Below are 13,321 nucleotides of genomic sequence, written 5' to 3'. Positions count from 1 at the left end.
CTTCTGAACACAGAAATAAAGAGTTACAAATTATTACAAGGCAAGAGGCACATCATAATTAAGTTAACTAGTTAACTATTCATAAAGGCCAGGATCAAAATTTCCGTATCATTAGCCCTCAACAGAATAATGTGCACATATATATTTCAAATTATCAAAATCAAAATAAAACTGAAATCAAGTCGCGGGGTTTAATACATAGTTATTTATTCACCTATTGCTGCCTAACTATTCTGTAAACATAAACTAGCCTCTACTACCTTGATGGTTCTTTTCATATGAAATTGAATGCTTGATTATGTTATATAGGCAGTGTGTCAACATAAGTAACAAAGCACAAGACAATCATTTATACAGAATCAGTTCAAGAAAAGTTATTCAATGTAATTTCTGTCCTTATCAATCTCTTGATCAACAAAGAATCAATGAAAAACATAATTGGATTGATGGATATTCATCCAGAAAAACAATAACTTACCTAACCAATTTTCTTGAGGCTGAGGTCTTTTGGATAAATCAAATTTTTCACATTTTCCAGCCACATCAAACCCAATTATAATGTTCACAGTGTTACCATGATTAGTCGCTACAACCATGCTATTGTTCTATAATGGAAGTTCAAAGATGTATATAGACAACACATGAAACATGTAATACTATTAACGTCTTTCAGCTATAACACTCTAATTACTTAGTTTTGTTAGTTCATCACGTATATGTATTATGTAACTCTAATCATTATTATGAAATAAAGCTGTCTTACTTTCTCAGGTGATTCAAAGCCTGTTAGTTCCAATAAGTCATCAACAGCCCAAGAGGATGTGAAGCTAGGCACTTGCTGAGGAGGAATTTTCGCAGAAACTTGTTGTGCACTCCTATTAGGAGGCTCCGAGTGACTTTTTTCATTGTCTTTGGTGCAATTAGAAACTCGAGGCCACTCGGATACCAGTAGCAAGGAAGCGCTGGTGGTTCGCGGAAAGGCTTCCGGCTGAATTGAATTGGTTCATCACAATCCTGACAGAAGAGTGCTCTGTCTTCAACACAAAATATGAATGCTGGCTTGTCCTGTTGGTATATGAAGGAGATAGGAAAAGAACAAAATCAGCAATAATTATATGTAACTTATTACAATATCCATCAGTTTTCATCAGACAATTTTTTCCCCCATTTCAGGGAAGGTATTAACTCATACACTATACAAGAAATATCCTAATCCAGATCTCATCAGTTAAACTAGCTCAAGATCCCAGTGTCAAGGGTTATAATTCAGTCTACAAGTGTCTACGTAATACATTTCACAAGGATGTAGAAAAAGCAAGCAGCATTCTCACCATGCACCAGCAGAAAGTCCATTTAACTATTAATGTCTTTAAGAAACAAAAAAGAATTCTACACTTGATGCTTAAATAGATTCAATTGGCAAACAAAAGGGTTATTGGCAGTCAACACACAAAGTTATGGTAACAACTAACAAGCTCAACATAAAAGTAGCACATGAATTAACTCTCAGAGATGATTTTTATCATAAAATAGAAGATACACAAATATAATTGAGTGCATAATTACTTGGCAAATGTCACATGTGGGAAGCTTGCTTGATAGACATTGAAGAAGAAGCCTTTGGTGCTTGCTTGCAAGCTTGTTTGCAGCATGAACTTCAACGTCACATTTGGCACACAAAGCAGCCTCATCCGCGCAACAAATCACTGTTGCTGGAGCTCTCTCACACACGTCACACTGAATTTTCATGTTAATTCTTCTCTTGCTTCTACAACACCAAAAACTTGGTCTTCTTTTTAGCTAACAACTTTTTCACTACAGAAATATTGGAAATATTAAAGAACCCTTAATCAGACACAGTGGTTTTGTAAAGCCAAAAATGGAGAACGATGGTGCAGAAAGATTAGGACTGGTGTGGAGATGAGAACAAAAAAAGAAGAACATAGTTAACATTGAAGTAGTACTATACTACACAGTTGGTATTTAATGTGGGAAGATACTGTTGAAGACAGAAAAGGAAGTGATTGGATGAGGATTGAGAGCTGGTGGGGTTGCGAAGATAAGGATTTGGTATTACATATCAGTTTCTGTAAGAACAATAAAAAACAACACGGATTTGTGGGGTTAACTTGTCAAACATGTGTGTGGCTGTGGAAGCATCAACAAGTACAAACCATGTTTGAGTGGCCACTATATTTTCTAGATATTCTTCTATCACTATATGACAGCTGCCTTATATGTATTGTTTTAAAATCGGATACAACTAATTGTTTTGAATAATTGTGAATTTGGATTATCTCAATTACTATCAATTTATATTAAAATATGTGTTTGGCAATTATTTATCTTAAAAAAAAGTTTCTTGTTAATAATTTAATTTATATTTTCAGTAAGACTAAATACTTTTCTGAACTCTTGCTACAAGTTTATCTTAATAATTCAATTAACACAATAATTGCATGTTTGGTTTTTATTTTAGAGATACTTAAGTTCTGCCATAAAAATGATAATTTTTTTTTTGTGTAAAACAATTTAAATCATACACGCACTTATATAAAATATGATTAAAAATGATATGAAATCATTCAAATATATTTAGCTTTGTAAATCATTTTACTCTTATTTTATTTGTAGCTTTTCCCCAAATTGGAGATAGCCTAAGTGTAGGACTCAAATTTTTTTCTTTGTTTCCTCTCTTATTTTCATGTGTACTAAAGGAGAGTTTTTCATTTTTTTTTTTTGTTGTTGAAAAAAGTGCATTCCTTTCTCTATCTTTTTCCATGTGACTTTTCTTTTCTGTTAAACGAAGTGTTGAAGTCATTAAGTTTAACATTAACTTCTGTATTTTGTGCTTAAATAAAAGCATGATGCATTTTTTTCATGGTTTTTATGGATTAAATAGAAAGATTGTTGATTAACTCATGCTCTTTGACTTTTCCTAATGCAATTAATTATGGTCTATGGAAAACTTATTAAACAAGTTTGGACAGATTTTTTTAAGTACATATTAATGTCACAAATCTAGTAAGCAGAAGTTCAACAATTAGGAAAAACGCATGATCCACAGAAACTTATTCTAGTTACATGTTGATAATTCTTTGTCCTAATATATAGCAATACGTTCACATACAAGATATATATGTGATTATTATAATAATGGATAAAATTTAGATACAATTTCATAGGTTTTATTGGTGTCATTTTCTAATTTAAATTAGAGTTTCATCTTGGTAATCGACAAAAACTCCAATTTTCATCAAAGAACAATATACTAAACAACACCTAAAGAACTGTATATATTATTTTTAATCTTTATATAACCTTACTTTTGTTCAACCATGGATAAAACATCTTAAGGTAACAAGAACCATCGAGTGTGAAGACATTTTGACCCTTAAAACCTTTGATGCCAACCCTTCTCTTGGACACCCCACGACGCATGCCCAAAACAATCTCCCATTGCTGCTTCATTAACCTCTTTCACTGACTTCTTCAAACTTTTCCTTGAAGCTAACATTGTTTTTTCTTTCCAAACTCAAATGGTAACTGTTCAAAACGCTCTTCTTGCCTCACAAAATTCACGACCACGCTAGACCACCCTCCATGATCAAGTTGCGGATTGTGTGTTAGTTGGGATGATTGATCATCAGAAGGTGCATTGGGACGTACTTTGGAAGTGGCGCATTAGAAAAGACTAAGAAATGATGAGAACCACATGTGGTGGCCGTGAAGAAACACTGGCCACTACAAAAGGATTTATATAGTCACATATTGGTTTTAATTTTGTAGGTAACCTTAGCTTAGTGGTTAAACCGTAGAGGAAATTAATGTAACCGGGTTGGTAGCTTGGTTGCACCCAAGATTAATTAGCAAACCTCAAAGTTTGATGCGTACTATAAATTAATTCTTCTTGAAATTGGCACGCTTAATTATTCCCGAGAGTGTGTTTTCTTAGGTTAATTACTCACAAAATTATTTTCCTATTTGCATATAATTACGATGCTCAGCTGAGCCTATTAACACTCGACTTTGTTATTGTTGCTTGTGTTCTAGACATCATTTCCTAAGGAGTAAGGTGTAACCAAAAAGCATAGAAGCAGTGATTATTCGACCAATGTCATACGTTGTGCTGGCCAACACATTCTGTAGATGGTCTTTGTCCCCCGTGGCAGAGAATAACATTTGCTGGGCACTTGAGACAATTATTTGCAAGGTTACCTCTAACATTTGTTCAATGACTAATTTCCGATGGAAGGTTTCCCAAAGAAAGTTACCAAATTCACAGGCAAACGACCCCTCAAATGAACAACATTTAGATGAACAAAGAATAATCGATGACCTCCAATACTGTGAAGCCGTTGAAAGAAACATTTAGATGAACAACATTTCTTAAGGAAAGAACATCACCACTGATGGCACCTGAGAGTCTGTTATCACTCACAACTAACCATTTGAGGTGTATGAGTAGTCCCTTAGGGATATTATGGTGAAAATACATGTTTCTCAAACTCACTGGAAGGTTTGGAAGATCCCATAGAACTGGTTAACACTGAGGTCTAGTGTGTTAAGTTGCCACAACCCTGTGAGGTTTGGAATTCTGCCAGCAAATCCATTGTTTGATAAACTCAAATATGTTAAGCTTCTCAATCCAGTGATGCTAGTGGGGATTAGGCCTGAGAGCCTGTTACCTGACACATCTATATATTGAAGATTTTTGAGTTGAGTGATTCCTTGGGGAATGGCCCCAGTGAAAAAGTTTAGTGACATGGTAAGTCTTGTTAGTTTTCTTAGTTTGGCAATGGTTTCTGGGATTGGACCCCGAAATTTGTTGTTGTTGAGGTTGAGTACTGTTAGCTCTGTGAGGTTCCCTATGGCTGGTGTTAAGAAACCTTCACGACCAATGCCATCGAGATCAACTTCAGTTACTCTACTAGAGAGTTATCAAGGGGCAAGTTGCACAATATTCCTAGGAATTGTGAGCCTGTGATTTCACATGGATCCACTGTGAAGTCCCAGCTATTGAGATAGGAAGATGGGGTGACTGAGTTGGGATCAATGGCACGTTTTATTTCAAGAAGGGCAAGAGTGTCGTCTTGGAGGGTTGAGGAGTTGGTTTGTGATGGCATGAGACAGAATTATGGTTAAGATGGATAGAGAGGAAAGAGGATTTTAGTAGGAATTCTTTTATCCATCTTATGAGAGAAAATTGGGTTATTTTCAGTTGTTGTTTGTGGATATGAATTTCCAAATGCTTTTTTTATAAGACCCTCGTGGGATAGGTGACCTGATGGAGAGCAAAGAAGTTGGTCATCCCAATAGAAAAAATGATTTTTCTCAATAACTAAAGCCTCAGACCACGCCAAGAACTTCGCCTACCTAGATACAAAAGCATAAACATAATGCAGCTGTACCTACTGAACTTTGGACACAACTCTTGTAATCTTGCTCCACTTTGATTCTTTTTTAACCATATCTTTTTACAAAAGTTGTTTTTGCCAAATTACACTCTAGAGTGAGAAGTTATTTTCACTCATAACTATATGATTAAATTCTTCAATTTGAATTGCAAAAAATAGTAATGAGGATATATCCAGTTTGGTTTCCTCTTTTCATTTCATATGAAATAATATAACGAGAGAAGTAATAGTATTGAAAAGTTTGTCAACCAATGCACCTTGATATATCAATAACGCACATACGCTTAATGATGTGGAAAATGCTAATGGGGCATGAAGATTTTGTTTATAGTACTATGTTGAGATTATCTGATTGCATTGCTATGAGAGATAAATATCATTTTATCATCAATCATATATAATTTTCAGTTGTTCCCTTATTTTTAATCATTTGATGCTAGGGCTCGATCAGAAATCCCCATTAGAGTAAATTCAAAAACATTGTTTGCTTAAATATACATTTTTTTTTCTGATGGAAAGGGACGCTTAAATATACATTCTACCATCATTTTATGTGGTTCCTACTGATATAGGTCTTTTTTTATGTGTTCCTACTGATATAGGTCTAAGATTAAGTTAAATTTTGCCTCAAAAAAAATATTTAAGTCAAATTTAAAATAAGACGACTTGTCAAGTATTGTAGGAGTTCAGGTTGTTCCAAAGAACTGAATTGTGAAAAGAATGGCACGCTGGTCAAATGGGGATAAACGCTCTTCCAGACATGATGCATACAAACAAAATGGAATTAACCGTCTCAAATTCGAGGGGATTGGGGAAGATGTGACCGTGGGAGAATCCCCCTAGTGTATGAAGCATAAGGACAAGGAAAATTATTCCCCAAAGGCATGGATTCTATGCTATCCAGCAAAAAAACACCTTAAGTACAATACTTAATCAACTCCACACAACTTGTGAAAATTATCGTTCTCATAATAATTGAATATACAACATATCAACATGTCTGAATGGAATAGTTTTTTTGGGAAAATAATATTCTTTTTTGACAATTTACTAATAGAGCTTAAAAAAAACAATTATTTTCCCATAATTAATCTTTTCCAATCATGCATGCACCATCCCATATGGCAAGCCACGTACTTAGCCGAGATCGGGCACAGTAAAATACTCATCATCATCATCATCATCATTTAGGACTTCAATCCTAGGCTTTTTGTGGGACATGTAGGATTTGGAGGTTTTGTATGAAGCAACACTGCTACTGTTATGAGTTTCGGGAAGCTGAGGTACTTCAGCTGCAGCCAAGGCTTCCTGAGCAAATTGTTCGCCGAAAATACCCACATCTGTAAGCCATTCCAGCTCTCCAAACTGCAGAGATTCCTTCTGAACACAGAAATAAAGAGTTACAAATATTACAAGGCAAGAGGCACATCATAATTAAGTAACTAGTTAACTATCATAAGGCCAGGATCAAAATTTCCGTATCATTAGCCCCTCAACAGAATAATGTGCACATATATATTTCAAATTATCAAAATCAAATAAAACTGAAATCAAGTCGCGGGGTTTAATACATAGTTATTATTCACCTATTGCTGCCTAACTATTCTGTAAACATAACTAGCCTCTACTACCTTGATGGTTCTTTCATATGAAATTGAATGCTTGATTATGTATATAGGCAGTGTGTCAACATAAGTAACAAAGCACAAGACAATCATTTATACAGAATCAGTTCAAGAAAAGTTATTCAATGTAATTTCTGTCCTTATCAATCTCTTGATCAACAAAGAATCAATGAAAAACTAATTGGATTGATGGATATCATCCAGAAAACAATAACTTACCTAACCAATTTTCTTGAGGCTGAGGTCTTTTGGATAAATCAAATTTTTCACATTTTCCAGCCACATCAAACCCAATTATAATGTTCACATGTTACCATGATTAGTCGCTACAACCATGCTATTGTTCTATATGGAAGTTCAAAGATGTATATAGACAACACATGAAACATGTAATACTATTAACGTCTTTCAGCTATAACACTCTAATTACTTAGTTTTGTTAGTTCATCACGTATATGTATTATGTAACTCTAATCATTATTATGAAATAAAGCTGTCTTACTTTCTCAGGTGATTCAAAGCCTGTTAGTTCCAATAAGTCATCAACAGCCCAAGAGGATGTGAAGCTAGGCACTTGCTGAGGAGGAATTTTCGCAGAAACTTGTTGTGCACTCCTATTAGGAGGCTCCGAGTGACTTTTTTCATTGTCTTTGGTGCAATTAGAACTCGAGGCCACTCGGATACCAGTAGCAAGGAAGCGCTGGTGGTTCGCGAAAGGCTTCCGGCTGAATGAATTGGTTCATCACAATCCTGACAGAAGAGTGCTCTGTCTTCAACACAAAATATGAATGCTGGCTTGTCCTGTTGGTATATGAAGGAGATAGGAAAGAACAAAATCAGCAATAATTATATGTAACTTATTACAATATCCATCAGTTTCATCAGACAATTTTTTCCCCCATTTCAGGGAAGGTATTAACTCATACACTATACAAGAAATATCCTAATCCAGATCTCATCAGTTAAACTAGCTCAAGATCCCAGTGTCAAGGGTATAATTCAGTCTACAAGTGTCTACGTAATACATTTCACAAGGATGTAGAAAACAGCAAGCAGCATTCTCACCATGCACCAGCAGAAAGTCCATTTAACTATTAATGTCTTTAAGAAACAAAAAAGAATTCTACACTTGATGCTTAAATAGATTCAATTGGCAAACAAAAGGGTTATTGGCAGTCACACACAAAGTTATGGTAACAACTAACAAGCTCAACATAAAAGTAGCACATGAATTAACTCAGAGATGATTTTTATCATAAAATTAGAAGATACACAAATATAATTGAGGTGCATAATTACTTGGCAAATGTCACATGTGGGAAGCTTGCTTGATAGACATTGAAGAAGAAGCCTTTGGTGCTTGCTTGCAAGCTTGTTTGCAGCATGAACTTCAACGTCACATTTGGCACACAAAGCAGCCTCATCCGCGCAACAAATCACTGTTGCTGGAGCTCTCTCACACACGTCACACTGAATTTTCATGTTAATTCTTCTCTTGCTTCTACAACACCAAAAACTTGGTCTTCTTTTAGCTAACAACTTTTTCACTACAAGAAATATTGGAAATATTAAAGAACCCTTAATCAGACACAGTGGTTTTGTAAAGCCAAAAATGGAGAACGATGGTGCAGAAAGATTAGGACATGGTGTGGAGATGAGAACAAAAAAAGAAGAACATAGTTAACATTGAAGTAGTACTATACTACACAGTTGGTATTTAATGTGGGAAGATACTGTTGAAGACAGAAAAGGAAGTGATTGGATGAGGATTGAGAGCTGGTGGGGTTGCGAAGATAAGGATTTGGATATTACATATCAGTTTCTGTAAGAACAATAAAAACAACACGGATTTGTGGGGTTAACTTGTCAAACATGTGTGTGGCTGTGGAAGCATCAACAAGTACAAACCATGTTTGAGTGGCCACTATATTTTCTAGATATTCTTCTATCACTATATGACAGCTGCCTTATATGTATGTTTTAAAATCGGATACAACTAATTGTTTTGAATAATTGTGAATTTGGATTAATCTCAATTACTATCAATTTATATTAAAATATGTGTTTGGCAATTATTTATCTTAAAAAAAAGTTTCTTGTAATAATTTAATTTATATTTTCAGTAAGACTAAATACTTTTCTGAACTCTTGCTACAAGTTTATCTTAATAATTCAAATTAACACAATAATGCATGTTTGGTTTCTATTTTAGAGATACTTAAGTTCTGCCATAAAAATGATAATTTTTTTTTGTGTAAAACAATTTAAATCATACACGCACTATATAAAATATGATTAAAAATGATATGAAATCATTCAAATATATTTAGCTTTGTAAATCATTTTACTCTTATTTTATTTGTAGCTTTTCCCCAAATTGGAGATAGCCTAAGTGTAGGACTCAAATTTTTTTCTTTGTTTCCTCTCTTATTTTCATGTGTACTAAAGGAGAGTTTCATTTTTTTTTTTTTGTTGTTGAAAAAAGTGCATTCCTTTCTCTATCTTTTTCCATGTGACTTTTCTTTTCTGTTAAACGAAGTGTTGAAGTCATTAAGTTTAACATTAACTTCTGTATTTTGTGCTTAAATAAAAGCATGATGCATTTTTTCATGGTTTTATGGATTAAATAGAAAGATTGTTGATTAACTCATGCTCTTTGACTTTTCCTAATGCAATTAATTATGGTCTATGGAAAACTTATTAAACAAGTTTGGACAGATTTTTTTAAGTACATATTAATGTCACAAATCTAGTAAGCAGAAGTTCAACAATTAGGAAAACGCATGATCCACAGAACTTATTCTAGTTACATGTTGATAATTCTTTGTCCTAATATATAGCAATACGTTCACATACAAGATATATATGTGATTATTATATAATGGATAAAATTTAGATACAATTTCATAGGTGTTATTGGTGTCATTTTCTAATTTAAATTAGAGTTTCATCTTGGTAATCGACAAAACTCCAATTTTCATCAAAGAACAATATACTAAACAACACCTAAAGAACTGTATATATTATTTTTAATCTTTATATAACCTTACTTTTGTTCAACCATGGGATAAAACATCTTAAGGTAACAAGAACCATCGAGTGTGAAGACATTTTGACCCTTAAAACCTTGATGCCAACCCTTCTCTTGGACACCCCACGACGCATGCCCAAAACAACTCCCATTGCTGCTTCATTAACCTCTTTCACTGACTTCTTCAACTTTTCCTTGAAGCTAACATTGTTTTTTCTTTCCAAACTCAAATGGTAACTGTTCAAAAACGCTCTTCTTGCCTCACAAAATTCACGACCACGCCTAGACCACCCTCCATGATCAAGTTGCGGATTGTGTGTTAGTTGGGATGATTGATCATCAGAAGGTGCATTGGGACGTACTTTGGAGTGGCGCATTAGAAAAGGACTAAGAAATGATGAGAACCACATGTGGTGGCCGTGAAGAAACACTGGCCACTACAAAAGGATTTATATAGTCACATATTGGTTTTAATTTTGTAGGTAACCTTAGCTTAGTGGTTAAACCGTAGAGGAAATTAATGTAACCGGGTTGGTAGCTTGGTTGCACCCAAGATTAATTAGCAAAACCTCAAAGTTTGATGCGTACTATAAATTAATTCTTCTTGAAATTGGCACGTTAATTATTCCCGAGAGGTGTTTTTTCTTAGGTAATTTTAACTACCGTTGAAAGGCAATGAATGCACAAACTTGCAGTGCGGTTTTCCATTCACGAACGTGAGTCAAAAGTTGCATGCATAGAGTAGTATTTTTCTGTTCTGATTATATTTCCAAGATTGGAATTTTATTCATCATGTATATTATGGAATATAAAGGGAGCGTGACAAAGATATCCAAGCGTAACACATGCGCTGCCAATTACAATTAGTTGGCTCTAATCAGCAACAAAAGCAATTAGTTTCTCGAAATTCCTTTCGTAGCTTATGATAAATGAATGAATGAATAAGCTGGAATTGTTTAAAACTAGCAGCTAATATTTAGAAATATGCATACAAGTCTTTTATTATGAAGATTAGGTATCGGGAATCGCAAAAAGCAATGGTACATGTGAAAATTCCGTAGTTTTTCCCTTTATCATATATTTTTTTTGTTTTTCAGATAAGAAAAAATATTGCATTTTTAAAAACACAAAATATACTCAGAAAATAACTATTAAGTTTAAAATAAGAATTTAATGTTATCTAATTATAAATTATTATTTAAATTATTTTAAAAGTCAATAAATATTGAATGGTATTGAATGACCATATGAAATTTTTTACATCATCATTGTTATAACCCGATATAAAGGGTTGGGAGCCTAAATCTTGGTTCTCCTTGAAGGTTATGTGTATACTCCACAGATTGAGAATATACTTACAAACACATTCCGATACCCAAAAAAGTGTTGCAAGTAAGAAAAAGAGAGAATTTGATTTTCCTTTACCCCACCACTGTATAGAGCTGAGGTCAACGAAACTAAAATCTTCAAAATAAGGAATCCCAACTTTTTTTAGGCTATCTATTCAAATTAAAATGTTTTTTTAGATATTAAGAACACATCTTTTAACACTTTTTTTATTATTAGTTAAAATTTATTAAAAAAATAAAATTTGATAGATTTTACATCACATTTAATAATTATCTCCTATAATTTTATATTTTTCAATAAATATTAACTAATATAGATAGTATGTTTGAAAGAGTGCTTTTCTAATACTCTTTTTTTTAACAAGTGAACATCAGATTAAATAACCTTGTCATTGATTAAGAAGATTATACAAGTGTGTTCCTAATACATAAAAGAACCACACTAGTAATCTAGCAATATTGCTTATATATAAGTAACCTTGAGACATTAGTCAAGGAATTAAAATAAAAAAAAATAATGCAAAAATTATAAGAGAATATAGAAAAATTATGAATAACATGATTTTATGTATCTCAATAACAATATTTTTTTCTTTTAATTTCTTAACTAATATTATGTTACTGCTTAGAATTTTCCATAATCTAATATTCTTATTTAATCTCACTTTTATCGGGGTAAGTTAGACAATTAATGCAAATAATAAGGAATCCCAAATGAGATAAATACTAAATTGGGAAAATTTTGTGATCATGTCTTAATTATGAATGAGTTCATTGAGATCATTGGATATATTTGTGGGTTACCGCCCATCACATAATTAATTACCTATTTAATTTGTATTAACTAAATCTATTAATTGTTTTTTATTGTTAAAATCACTTGGCCGCAAGAGTATTCTAATTTTTTTAATATTACTACTATTAAATACCTAAATTAGTTAATGAGTGTTGCTCTAATTTAATTAGGGATCATGAATTTGATTTTCTAATAATGCAGTCACATTAAAAATTTAAAATAAAAATACACAGGTTCATGAGATTTTCAGAAAAACTATTGAATTGAATAGACTAGTTCTAGACTTCTAGTTATTTCGTTCCATTACAAAATTAGCCACCATTCTTGGCGGTGTTGTGATTTTGGCTTTTGGAAGGGATTTGGGTGAACGTGGAAGCCTTTGCTTCAGCCTTCAAGTGATGTTGAAAATAGCGGTGCCATACTTCCATGTTCCATCTGGTTTTAAATAAAAACGTGGGGCAATGGGCATTCACACATGGACCTAAGTTACATAATGGAAGGACATTACTGAGAATCAAAGAAATGCCAGCAAGTAACAACATTGGAGTCCTTTCTAACACATTCGTTAAGTACACATTCTTTATAACTGTTTGTTGATCTCACTATCTCTCATATAAATTTTAAATCAGTGAAACAAAAATTATGAAATATCACTTCTTATGAAACCAAACACACTTAGTACCAACAAATAATTGGTTTGGGTAATCTTGAGTTTAGTCACTTTAAACAAGATCTTAGTTTGAATCTTATAGATGAAAAAAGTATGAATTGAAGAGATTTCATTATAGATGAAAAAAGTATGAATTGAAGAGATTTCATTAAAAGTGAATGGTTAGATTCCCAATAAAAATTATCATTGGTAAAAAGTGGATACTCACACCAATGGTGACAAAAAAAAAAACACTTAATCCAGTTCGGTTTTTCCGGAACAACTTATATACATTAAATTTTGTTCTAATTAATAGCAGTATAGCACGGCTCAATTAATTGACGGGTAAACTGACCAAGTGATACACGAAATTTATTCTTCAACACACCCGAAAAATTGTCCGCAATCACATGGCCTTTGTAAGAAATAAAAGATCAGATGATATGCTATGCTC

At 33.1% G+C, this 13,321-nt stretch overlaps 3 pseudogenes across 1 annotated transcript; all 3 read right to left on the bottom strand.

Moving 5' to 3' along the window:
- Positions 1-629: 629 nt before the first annotated feature.
- LOC114387948 lies at positions 630-1,907 on the bottom strand (annotated as a pseudogene).
- Positions 1,908-4,117: 2,210 nt separating this feature from the next.
- Positions 4,118-5,126, bottom strand: LOC114388049 (annotated as a pseudogene).
- Positions 5,127-6,286: 1,160 nt separating this feature from the next.
- On the bottom strand, positions 6,287-8,809 carry LOC114388696 (annotated as a pseudogene). Its single transcript, XR_003661528.1, has 3 exons — positions 8,342-8,809; positions 7,545-7,843; positions 6,287-6,797 (listed from the first exon to the last, which is right to left on the bottom strand). The product of XR_003661528.1 is annotated as a B-box zinc finger protein 24-like (transcript).
- Between the last annotated feature and the right edge of the window lie 4,512 nt (positions 8,810-13,321).

The sequence above is a fragment of the Glycine soja genome, chromosome 15, assembly GCF_004193775.1.
Source record: "Glycine soja cultivar W05 chromosome 15, ASM419377v2, whole genome shotgun sequence".
Taxonomy (NCBI): Eukaryota; Viridiplantae; Streptophyta; class Magnoliopsida; order Fabales; family Fabaceae; genus Glycine; species Glycine soja.
This window is presented reverse-complemented; position numbering and strand designations above follow the sequence as displayed.